Source organism: Enhydra lutris, unplaced genomic scaffold (genome assembly GCF_002288905.1).
Source record: "Enhydra lutris kenyoni isolate GAN:26980312 unplaced genomic scaffold, ASM228890v2 scaffoldscaffold18, whole genome shotgun sequence".
Taxonomy (NCBI): domain Eukaryota; kingdom Metazoa; phylum Chordata; class Mammalia; order Carnivora; family Mustelidae; genus Enhydra; species Enhydra lutris.
Window position 1 is genome coordinate 16,683,621 of NW_019154102.1, and position 12,656 is coordinate 16,696,276.

Consider the following 12,656-nt stretch of genomic DNA (forward strand, 5'->3'; position numbering starts at 1 on the left):
TTAATTAAGTTGAGAGAAAAGAAAGAGAGCACATGGGGAAGGAGAGGAACAGAGGGAGAAGGACAAGCAGATCCATGCTGAGTGCACAACCAGGTGCAGGGGTTGATCTCAGGACCCCAAGATCATGACTCACACTGAAATCAAGAGTTGGACACTCAACTAACTAAGCAACCCAGGCACCCTAATGGTATTTTGGTTTTTAGGTGATAGAAAACTTACTTCAAACTGGTTTGAGCCAAACATGGAATTTATTCTGTCCTGTAACTGACCAGTCCCCGGGTGGGCCTTGCTTTAGGCCCAGCTGCTCTCAAATGCTTAAGCATCGGGATTTGGTGCTCTTCTTTCTTGCCTCGGCTCATTCTCAGGCAGCCTGTTTCCACATGGTGACCTGAGCACTGCTAGACCCACATCGTTATCAGCTTCAAGTTCATAAGGGAGAGAGAATATATGTCCAGTAGTTCCAATATAAGTCTCAGAACTGAGTCCCAGTGGGTTATGAACTCTTAACTGAACAGTTCACTGTGATATCAGGATAGAATATGCTGATTGGCCAGATCTTGGCCTTGTGACAATTGGTTCCATGGCTTTATGAGAACCATGCGGGCCGAGAGGAGTAAGGAGCTGTTCCACTAAAGGTTAATGGGTGCTGTTACTGGCAGGGGGAGGGGTAGCAAGCAAGGACATGCACTGAGTGGCCAACTATAGTAGGTATGGTGCTTTTCTTATTTTTTGTTTTCATTTTTTAAAAAGATTTATTTATTTATTAGAGAGAGAGAGAGAGAGCACACAGGGAGGAGGGGCAAAGGGAGAGGGAGAGACAGAATCCTTAAGCAGACTCCTTGCTAGGTGCAGAGCCTGACACAAGGCTCAATCCTAGGATCCTGTGATCATGACCTGAGCCAGAATCAAGATTTGGCCACTTACCCAAGTGAGCCACCCAGGTGCCCCTGTTTTCATTTTTTGCACATGAAGGACCTGAGGTTAATACAGGCTAAGTTATTCACCTAAGACCATAGATCTAGAGAGTGGTAAGCCACAACTTGAATTCCAAAGCCTGTGCCATGCTGCCATAAAAAGTTCAACTAGAAGTGATCAGAAATGTAGGTGGCAAGGTGGTACTTGGGACTGGAGGTCTGATTTCATGTTTAGTCACACCGTCACTTCTTGCCTTTGAGTTTGGCCCCCAGTGGCTCTGACTCCATGACCCCTAGGACTGGTTATATAGAAAAAAGGACTTGGAGGGTGACTGGGATGGGTGGGGGAGTAGAGCTTCCTTGAAATGGCAAAGTCAGTGACCTAGAGGAGACTTGCTTCTGCAGACTAATCTGACTAAATTTAGGCTGTTATTTAGCCTCTGGCAATTATTTTTCACTCCAGAAATTCCCCAGTTTTATTTACACAGAGTGACTTAGCTTTTTCACAGACCACATCATCTCCTTATTTTGGATATTTAAAAAACCCACCAGCCCCAAAAGCTCCTCAAAAAAGCTACACCAGAAGCTGAGGCATAGCCCACGGCTGAATATCTACACCTTCAAAGACAAGGAACGTCTGGAGGTCAGAGGCTTCCTTCCTTCCCTCCTTTTCTCTTTCCTTCCTTCCCTCCTCCTCCTCTTCTTTCCTTTCTTCCTGCCTGCCTGCCTGCTTAAAAACCCTTCATTCTTAATTTGCTTGGCTTACAGTCATTATCAGTTACTAAGCATCTATTAGAAGTAAAACATTTTATGAAGAGTTAAAAGAAGAGGATATGTTTTTGGAATGATGTCTATAATTTGCTTCCAAAAAGTTCAGCACAGACCGAGAATCTTAAGTTTATGCTGTTTGTTTTAAGTTCCAACTCCAAGGGTAGCAGCTCTTGCCAGGAACACCCAGTCCAGGGCATGGCCAGCTTCATTCTAATCAGGAAGTTCAGGCAGCAGCTACAAACGCTAACGAGCTCCATACCTTGCCGAGTACTTTCTGCTTCGCTAATTAGCATTGTGAATGTCACAAAGGGTTTCACTGGTGAAAGTAAGAGCTAGTAGCCTGCGTAATAAAAGTGAGCCTCAGTTTGATGAACTGAATATATTTGAGATGTGTGTAGGTGGGCTAAAATGTTTCAGGGCCACTTGCATAAACCAGGTAGAAGAGTCTAGCACAGTCTACAACCTATAGCCTTAGGGCAGGCAACAGGCACTTGATCCAAAATGGTCTTCTATCCAGTCATTGGTTTAGGGGAGTGTCTGGTTACCTAATGCCACCTGTGCAGGTAACAGAATCTTGTTTCTGGAATGTTGTCTGGTCTTTCTCAGATAAATTTTTCATATGAGGTATTGGTCGAAGCATTTTCAAGGATAGAGAACTTAGACTTTTCAGGGCTGATAGAACAGGCTTTATAAGTGGTTTTCTGCTTACTTGTTAGTGAGTTGTTTTTTAGTAAATGTGTGTATATGTGGCAGAATTTGGTTTGAGGTTTTCCATCAATGTAATGGGATGGGGAGGGTGTGAGGAGGCTGCAAATCCTCCAACTTCTTCTGTGGCTGCTGTTTCTACCAAGAAGAAGCAATGTTGTGTGTAACCAAATTGGCTTAGGTCAGTTTTCAATAACTCCCTTCCGTCAGAGAATTGGCATTTTAGCAAGAAAGAGTCATAATTGGAATAACAATCGGAAAAAAACACAACTCAAAGAGGATACCTCATACCGCATACATTACACAAGCAAGAACAGGAGGACTTCAGAAAGGGCAGGAAAAGGTGAGCAGAGGTTTTTTGTTTGTTTGTTTGTTTTTCTTTGTTTTTGTCAGTTTTATTGATGTGTAATTTACATAACATAAAATTGGCCCCTCTCAGGTGTACAGTTTGATGAGTTTTGACAAATGTATACACACCTGCATAATTGCCATCAAAACCAAGGTATAGAACATGTCCATCACCCCCTAAAATTCCTTCTTTCCCATTTGTAGTTAATCCCCTTCCCTCACCTCTTGGCCCCTGACCACCACTATCACCATAGTTTTGCCTTTTAAAAAGAATCTCATATAAAAGAAATGCAGTTTGTAGCCTTTTGAAACTGGCTTCTTTCATTAGGTACAATGCATTTGAGATTTGTTCATGTTGTGGTGTATATCCGTAGTTCATTCCTTTCTTTCGCTGGGTAATGTTCCAATGTATGGGCATACCACAGTTTATCACCTTATCAGATGATGGACATTGGACTCTCTCCAGTTATGATTATTATGAGTCTAGCCTCTGTGCATATTCCCATGTATGCTTTTGTATGGACATAGGCTTTCATTTGTCTTGGGGGGGAATTGTGAGGCCACATGGTAGATGTATATTTAAGTTTGCATGAAATAGCCCTATTGTTTTACATTTTTAAAATTTATTTTTTAATTTATATTTTTAGTTGAAGTAGAGTTGACATACAGTATTATATTAGTTTTAGGTGTTTAAGTGTGATTTGACATTTATACACATTATGAAACGCTCACCATAGCAAGTGTCGCTACCATCTATCATCATACAAAATTATGGCAATATTTTTATTGACTGTATTCCCTACACTGTACTTTTTGTCCTTGTGACTTTTTTTTTTATAACTGGAAGTTTGGACACTATATTATTTTTTAAATTATCTGTGCTCCCACCAGCAAAGCATGAGAGTTTCAGTTATTCCACATCCTCATCAATATTTGGGTTTTTAATTTTAGCCATTTTGATGGATGTGTAGTGGGATCTTCTCGTGGCTTTAATTTGACTCTCCCTGATGACTAATGATGGTTAGCATTTTTTTTTTTTTTAAAGATTTTATTTATTTATTTGTCAGAGAGAGAGCGAGCACAGGCAGACAGAATGGCAGGCAGAGGCAGAGGGAGAAGCAGGCTCCCCGACGAGCAAGGAGCCCGATGTGGGACTCGATCCCAGGACACCGGGACCATGACCCGAGCCAAAGGCAGCTGCTCAACCAACTGAGCCACCCAGGCGTCCCTGATGGTTAGCATTTTTGCATGTGTTTATTTTTCATTTATACTGCTACTCCCCAGTGTTCACCTTTAACTGGGGGATTCATATCTGTTGACACCCAGTTTACTGAAATATTTTTGAATATGAATCCTTCAGTGATCCCTTCTATAGTATTCAACTAATCTTGTGATTACTTATTATTTTGAATGACCTCAAGCCTCTATTTTTCAGGCTGTTGTAACCTCATCTATCTCCCCACTACTGCCAATATATACATGGTAACCTCAGAAGGAACCGTGTTCTTCTGTGGCCCTATAACTGTCTCAGGGGGTGGTTGGTGGTTTGGGCCAAAGATCTGTTTCTTGGGATTTTTAGACTAGAATGGAGATAGGTTAGTCTTTCTTCAGCGGTTGAAGCTATATGCTATATGATTTGTGGCCTTTTCCCCCCCTGCCTTGTGGGTTATAATGGATACCTGCCATGTGTGGCTGCCCAAATCTTGTGAGTATTTCCACATTTTGATATGCCCTATTTTATGAATCTTTGTCACCTCAAGGTAGGTTCCAAAAACCATAATCAAACAAACCAAATTAGATTTCCCAGCTTCCTCTGTAGAAAAGGTGTACAGTGGGGGCCTAGATTATCCCAACCAGAGAATCCTGTGTGGGACTTTGGGAATTACATCAGCGAGCAGTGTGGCTGAGCGGGCTTCATCCCAATGGCACTGATGGATGGGAGACGCAAAGCGGCTCTGGAGTTGGTGGCAGTTCCTACATCAGGTCAGGTCTTTCTCTGGAAAGCTCAGTCTAAAGCCTGTTTCTCCACACTCACAATGACTTTGTGAGCTCATCAGGGTGATTTTCAGGATACCCAGGAAGTGGTACAGCCAGGTACCCCACCTTTGGTTATTTTGTGAGATTCCCCTGCATCCTTCCAAAACTCCCCTGTCTGACTTAAATTGACTAAACTGCTTCTGACTCTTGCTAAGTTAGACATTCTAAAATAAACAGCAGAGAGCTTTGGTGGGTTCTTGGTGGATGCCTCTTGGTAGAGACAAACAACAGAAATGTAGTTAGAGCTTGCCAGTTCCAAAGAGGAATGAAGACCGCTGAGTCCACATGACCTTCATGAAAAGTCATTTGTTCCCTTATCATTCTAAAATAATATTTTTTTACTTATTTGTCCTTTTCCTGTTGTGGAAAGGGCACTCCAGTGTCCTATCTCACCCTATTCCCATCCTTCTCCCCTTTCTAGGTCTCTGTCACCAGGGGGCAGAACACTAGGAAATAGGTGTCAGTGGAAAGAGAAGAGATTTTGTGTGGCCATGATGGCAAACTTCACAACGTGGCGGCTCAGAGCAACAAGGCCATGTAATTCAGTGCACCTGACTCAAAAAACTCACCATGCATAGGAGACACTCCCACCCTTCTTTCTTTCTTTCTTTCTTTCTTATTTATTTATTTAATTTTTAAAGATTTATTTATTTATTTATTTGACACACAGAGAGAGAGAGAGATATCACAAGTAGGCAGAGGCAGACAGAGAGGGGGAAGCAGGCTCCCTGTGGAGCAGGGAGTCCGATGAGGGGCTCGATCCCAGGACCCGGGGATCATGACCTGAGCCAAAGGCAGAGACTTAACCCGCTGAGCCACCCAGGCACCCCCACCTTTCTTTCTTTAAAATTAATAAATTAAATCAGAAAAATGAAACAGCCAAGGCTCAGTAGCTGCTGTTGCGTGATGACTGATGTCATATAGAAGTGTGCATCAGGCAGGCTCTTTGTAATGGCATGGCGGTGGTGGGGGCGCCTGGAGCAAGGATTTGAGTGCAAGTACATTATATAGGTAGGAGATGATTCTAGGATATGACTGTGGAGAATGAGGAAGTAAGACAGGAGAGGAAGGCAGCCAACAAAGGGCGCTTTACCAAGCAAGTTATTGGAATGCGGACCTCTACGTAGGGGGAGCTAGCTCTCATTCAGGAAACACACCCTCTACATGTGCTTCCCAGGACATGAGGGTATCTGGATACGACCTCTGGCCGTCCCGGATTGAGGGCCGCTGCTGGTGGCAGTGGTGGGTGTTAATGATCTGGTAGAGCACGCTCCAGCAGGCAGAGAAAGCCTGTAGGCAGAGATGGAGATTGGACAGCTGCCCTGAAATCAAAGGAGGAGGAAAGTGGGTGTGGCATCGCAGTTTGCTTGAGCACACTCAGTACACACCTTGGCTGCCTGCAGGTGGCGAGAGGCGCCACTTTGGTGAGAGAGGTAGCCCTCGGCTCTGACGTGTTTGTATGAAGGTAGATTCAAATTGGTTTGGGATTTGAGATCAGTCACAGAAGAAACTGAATTCTTTGTCCTGCAATTGCTCAAAGCCTGTCTCTTCTGTTTGGCTGTAAGCTCTATGTGGGCAGAACACTGTGTTATCCTCAGACTCTAGCTTGGTACCTGGCCCATAGCAGCAACTCAATACATTTTTATGGAATGACTGTTGCATAATTAGAAAATGATGTGAGGTATTGCCAGATGTGTAAAGTTTAAGAAAATATGAATGTGTACAACATAAACTTAGAGTTTCCAGCTTTAAAATGTCATTGTTTAAGACTATATTACTAGGGGAGCCTGGGTGGCTCAGTGGATTGGGCCTCTGCCTTCAGCACAGGTATGATCTCCGGGTCCTGGGGTCGAGCCCCACATCGGGCTCTCTGCTCAGCAGGGAGTCTGCTTCTCCCTCTCTCTCTCTGCCTGCCTCTTGCCTACTTGTGATCTCTGTCTGTCAAATAAATAAATAAAATCTTTAAAAAAAAAGACTATATTACTGTAGGGCAAACAAGTTGATTTGCTCAAAACTATTAATTGGTATGTTTAGAGATCTAAAGACCTTGCAAAACATTGGAGTATTTTTTTGTGACTCAAAAAAGCCTAAAGAGGGGCAAAGAAGAAGCTGATTTTTCAGCTGTTTGTTTTCTTTTCCCTCCCAACACTCTGAGGTTTCTATGTGTTATTAAACAGGGGCCAAGAATTTCTGGCTTGGATTCCATCTTTCCTCGGGGTGGAAGTACCCCCCTTTGGCCGCCAGGGCCTTTCCAGTCTGCAGATTCTTCAAATGTGGGCTGACCAACCCAGAAATGATCGATTTTGTTGACCAATTCCAGGCACATGGGTTGTTTGTGGAGGAGTAGTTTTTGAAAGAAAAGCTGCACAGTTAGTATTTGAAAGAGAGGTGGATATTTTCAGAAGCTACTATGGGAGGGAGGCTGACCTCTGCATTCACATGGAGAGCCTTCAAGCTTGGTGTTTGTGGAGAATCTCTCATCTATTTCTCCCTCCCTCCCTCCCTTCCTCTCTCTTTCTCTCTTTTCTTTTTGCTACAGCTTGTTTTCTCTGTTCTTTGGTTAACCATTTGTATTAGATGGATTTTTACAATGGGAGGGATAATTTTTTTGTTGTTGGAAGAACACCTGAGGTTAATGGAACCCATTTGGGCCCAGAGAATAAAATCTGGGAATTCAGTTTCCTCAAACTGCACAGACTCTTTACTACTCTTGTTTCATGTACTTTGAAATGTGGCATGTTTATATATGAAGCCCCAGAGAGATGAGCTAATTATTAAGTGAGGTGTTCTGGGCAGGAAAAATGAGCTGGAACTAATAGGAAAGTGGCTGGGTCTAAATGCCCCGTCTTCCCCAGCAGAAGGCAATGATATGTTAATTAAACGCCTCCCTTCTATCTGGATGCTGCACATACACGTGTGCATGCACATACACACACACACACACACACACATAAACACGCACCCCTCTGGTCCATTGGGAACAATAGTTTGAATGATTATACAGTCAATAGAGGTAGGGAGAAGTGTTTTAAATTAAAAAAAAAAATGTTTCATGTGGTGGATCAGAAGCTGACCCATAAAATATTGCAACATTTATACCAACCAAGCCTGTGGTTACGGTTGCAACCATACGTAATTATATCTCATTTTCATTTCATTTATTTTTCAAGAGCTCAGAGATTGCTTTTTCAGCTAAAAACAGGACAGGAGGGGCACCTGGGTGGCTCAGTGGGTTGGGCCTCTGCCTTCGGCTCAGGTCATGGTCTCAGGGTCCTGGGATCGGGCCCCGCATCGGGCTCTCTGCTCAGCGGGGAGCCTGCTTCCCCCTCTCTCTCTGCCTGCCTCTCCGCCTGCTTGTGATCTCTCTCTGTCAAATAAATAAATAAAATATTAAAAAAAAAAAACAAAAAAAAAAAACAGGACAGGACATTGCACTGATAATAAGGGGAGAGTGGAGGAAGTATGATGATGGAGCTGACTTAAAGTCGGCAGTCAAGTTAGAGACTTCGGTCCATGATAGCCGAGCATAGAGCTGATCCTCGTTCAGGAACAAACATGATCTGAAGATTTTGTCTATGAAAGCCCAATGCTATATATCTTCAGTTACTTATAGAGAAGATAATTAAGCTCTATAAACTTGAACATGCACACCAAACTGAAATCCAGCATGAAGAGAGAAACAGTCTCCTTGGTCTGCCCATGTAGGACCCTCCCCAGTGGAACCCCAAACTCCTTTTTCTGCTTACTACTCTTCCCTCACATGAAGCCATCTCTCAAGCAAACATGCCCCCCATACCCAGGTATTAATTGAAGAACACCCCTAGTCTTGAACTTTAGAATGATACTGTATAGACATTGAATTTTGATTTCTTAAAATCATGTCTGAAGCCATGTGACATCTTTGCTCTCCATAAGTAGCATATTTGTAATTTAATTTTATACAGTAGGCTATACTAATTCTTATTAAGGAGTTGTGGGACTTTCAAAGGTAAGTAGAGATGTGGAAAGGAGAAATTATAGCAGCTGGGCAGAGATAATTCTCCCATTTTTACATAGACATACAGAGTTTGCAGCTAGGCACCAGGCTCCCCAGCTAAAGAATACTACAAGACTAGCAGCTATAGAATGTAGACTAAGTTCTGGCAATAGTGTGAGCAGAAGTGATGTGTGTGACTCCCAGGTCATGCCTTTAAAGGGAGGAAGCTGGGGTTCCTGGGTGGCTCAGTCAGTTGCCCGTCCAACTCTTGATTTCAGTTCAGGTCATGATCTCAGGGTCGTGTGTTGGAGCCCCAGATGGAGCTCCGCTCTCGGGGGGGTCTGCTTGAGATTCTCTCTCTCCTTCTCCCTGGGCCCCTCCCCCCAAAATAAGTGAATGAATCTTTGAATGAATGACGGAAGGAAGGAAGCTAGCTTTTAACTTCTGCCGCCCACTGTCCTGTCCCTGACAGAAGCACGGACATTACCAGGAGACATCCTCGGTCATGCAGATAAAGACTGTACTATGGTTGGCAGAGCAACAAAATAAAAAGCACTTGTTCCAGATGGCGCCATGGAGTCAGTCCTAGATTGTATACATTCAGATTGTTAGGTCAGAAGAAATTATATTCTATCTTGTTTAAACCATGATTGTTTGGGGCCTTTTCTGAAGTAGCCAAACCTGTATCTTAATTAATGAAGCACTGAAGAATTTCATTAAAGAAACTTCCTAGCCAAAGTGGTAAACTATAGAAACTTTGCTTTGATAATTTGGACAGATCAAGTCCCAAATGCATTTTTCAAAAGTTGCTTCAGATTCCTTCTTCTATGTGAGAATACTCGTCAGTACCTGGGGGGCCAACATGAACCCTAAATGAGAGTGGAATAAACAAACTACTACAGAGAGACAAGAGGGCGCCAGGCCTCTAGGTCTTGACGGTAATGTGAACAAAGGACCCAAGCATCTGGGGAAAGAGTAGTCTTAGAAGCAGGATTGGCCAGCCGTAGTGGAAGAGAAACACCAGTCATGTGGCCCTTGCTTTGCACAGGGGAGAGGAATTTCACTAAACTCTCTTAGACTATTTCTGGCCTCAGTAGAGCTGCAGGAATGAGAGGGAAAGGGGTTGGCGGTCTCCTTGGCAAAACATCTCTGAGTGATCAACCTGCACCAGGCTCTTCCCAGGGTGAGGCCATTAAACTTTTGATTCATCCAATCACCTTTGCTCTGATGCCCTGTTCAACAGGCCATCTTCTGCTGCAATTTGGTTTCACACCTGTCTCCTACAATGAAAGTGCTGATCAAAGAGATTTTGAGTGTTTCTGGTCTTTGTGACGTGGATGGCTCATGGCAAATAAAAAAGTCACCGCAGGTTAGGGTTTGGCTTCCCAAGTAGCTGGAGCAGAGTGAAAAGTACAGATCATGCCAACACAGGAGACGGGGGCCCATGTGGGGTTGAGTTTCTCTTCGCAACTTAATATACTTGCATTCTGGTGTCTGCCTCCGGCTTGGGTGCTTTTCAGTAAAATGAGACCATCTTTCACCCTGCCTAGCCCACAGTGAGTCTCTGGCACTACTTAGTAAGTGAAAAATCCACTGGGTCTTGCCCTTATTCCCTAGGAATCTCTTGGACAAATGGCTGGTAGCTTTTTTGGTGAGCGAGACATATGATGGATGAGTCCACCCTGTTTACATGCCCTGAATTATATCCAACTGCAGAACTCTTGCCCTTCCCCTGTGCCTTTTTCTTCCCCCACTCAGAACAGCACATTGGAGCTTAAGAATGCTTTCCATACGGAGGAAATCTTGACTCCCCTCCAGTTTGTAATGAGAGGCTTTGTGAGGCTCTCAAAGTCCTTTTTGCTATGCTTTGCCTGATGTAGCCACAGCCTGTTGTGGGAAGACTGTCGTTATAAACCTCAGAGGACCTGATGCCTGAGAGCCAGGCTACTGCAGGATTTGGGGAAGAGTACTGTTTTGGCTCTTCCTGAGTATGTGGAAGTGCTCAGTTTTCTGTGCATGGGGGTCCACTTCCCAGTGAGGTTAAAGTCAGCATTTGCCCTTGTCTTTTTCACCTTGATTTGCAATTTTAGTATTATCTGTGATGAAATTTTTGAGGTTTTCATTATCCAGCCTTGAGTAAATATGGTCAATTTTGTTTTGGAGAATTAAAAGCTGTGTGTTTTCATCTTGAAATAATTTAGCAATGAGTTAGGTGTTTGGTTTAATGAAGAGAGCAAAGTTTCAGAGACGGCATTTTAGCTGTGTTCTCAATAAAGTGCCTTGTCTTTCCAAACCTTAATTTCCCCATCTGTTAAAAAAGGGATCTTTGCATGCTTGCTGGGAAGATTAAATACTGTTTGTAAAGCACTGGCCAGGGCCTAGGACAGCTGGCATCAAGAGGGGATGCCCTTCCTTACCACTCTGGCTGCTCAGGTGCCCCAGGGCAGCATGGGGCTCAGCTAAAGATGCCTCAGGTTGGACTTGATCCCCAGTGAGCCTGGGGAGTCTCTAGGCTGGGCTTTGAGAATTGCTGGTGGCAATAGCAAGAATGAGGGTGGGGGAGCAAATCTCACATTTGTGTGTGTGTGTGTATGTGTGTGTGTGTGTATCTGCCCAATTTTAGGAAATTTGAGGGAAGACACAGAATTCTGTTCTGTTTTTAGCTTGTTCTTGTACAGCCTCCTTGTGATATCTGAGACTTGAGTTTTGTGATGATAAATCAGCATAATCCTTGGTGCTTTGAAAAGAGATGGAGTGGGATCAATTGACAAGTAGTCATAGCTGGTTGGGGGAAGGCAGGGGAGTGATCACTGGTGCCAGTAGTGGGAGAGGCTTTGGGAAGTTCCTCTTGTCCCTAAATATCCCTAAATGCTTCTTCTCTCATATATGAATGTGAATGCTTGAATCACCAAAAGTACTTTTTGTTTTTTTTTTTCCTTTCTGGGATCCTTCCTCCCTCAATTCCTCCTTCTTCCTCCCCTGCCCTCTCCTCTTCCTCCCCTTCCCTCTCTCTGTCCTTCCTTCCCTCCTTCCACTTTCCCTATAATGACACATTCAGGTAGTTGACCTAAGTCAGCTTGCTTGTAACCTTGTAGGAGTCACTTTACTCCTCTGGGCCTCTTAGAATTCAGTATTATCTCATTTACCTCCTTTAGTGTCAATGAGCAGCACTCTTCTGAATGTAGAAGACTCTCCCCCTGGGCGTCAGCTCCTGGATGGGCATCTGCAGCCTCTTCGTGGATGGGAGGAGGGTTGCATGGTTGCTGAGGCCAAAATGGAGTCACTCCTCAGGCAGTCCCTGTGCTCACTGTGACATGCCTTTATGAGAATGGTGTCAAGAAAGATCCCCACAGTTTGATAAACTGTCTTGTTGATTTTAGACCTGAGTTGATTAAAGCAAAGCCATCAGCCCTGGGATTGTCCTGTGAGTCCTAACAATCTGTATGACCCAAGGGTATGAGAAAATTAAGTGATCAAGACAATTTTTATGTGTTTTTCATTTCAGGAAGTGTGAGAATTGGGGTCAGGAGTTCTGGTTTTAAGGCCCAGGCTAACCATTGATGGGCTGGGTGAATCTGACATCTTTATGTTTTCCTTTCTTCCTCAGTTAAGCTGGGTGAAATGTATCTGTCTCACGATAGTTGAGGAGAGACCATGCGCACTTGCTCACTTGCCCACTCATTCGTTCATTGTTCCAGTGTCTTCTGGGCGCTGCTTATTATGTGCTAGGCATCATTCTCAGAAGTGAGGCTATGGTGGTGAGCAAAACAGACAAGGCTCTCATGTCCTTATAATCCAGTGGGAAAGACTGATAGAAAACTAACGAAATAAATGAGATAATTTTGATTGTGATAAACATCTTGAAGGCACTGTGTGCAAACATTTTTTAAAGCATTTTACAATCA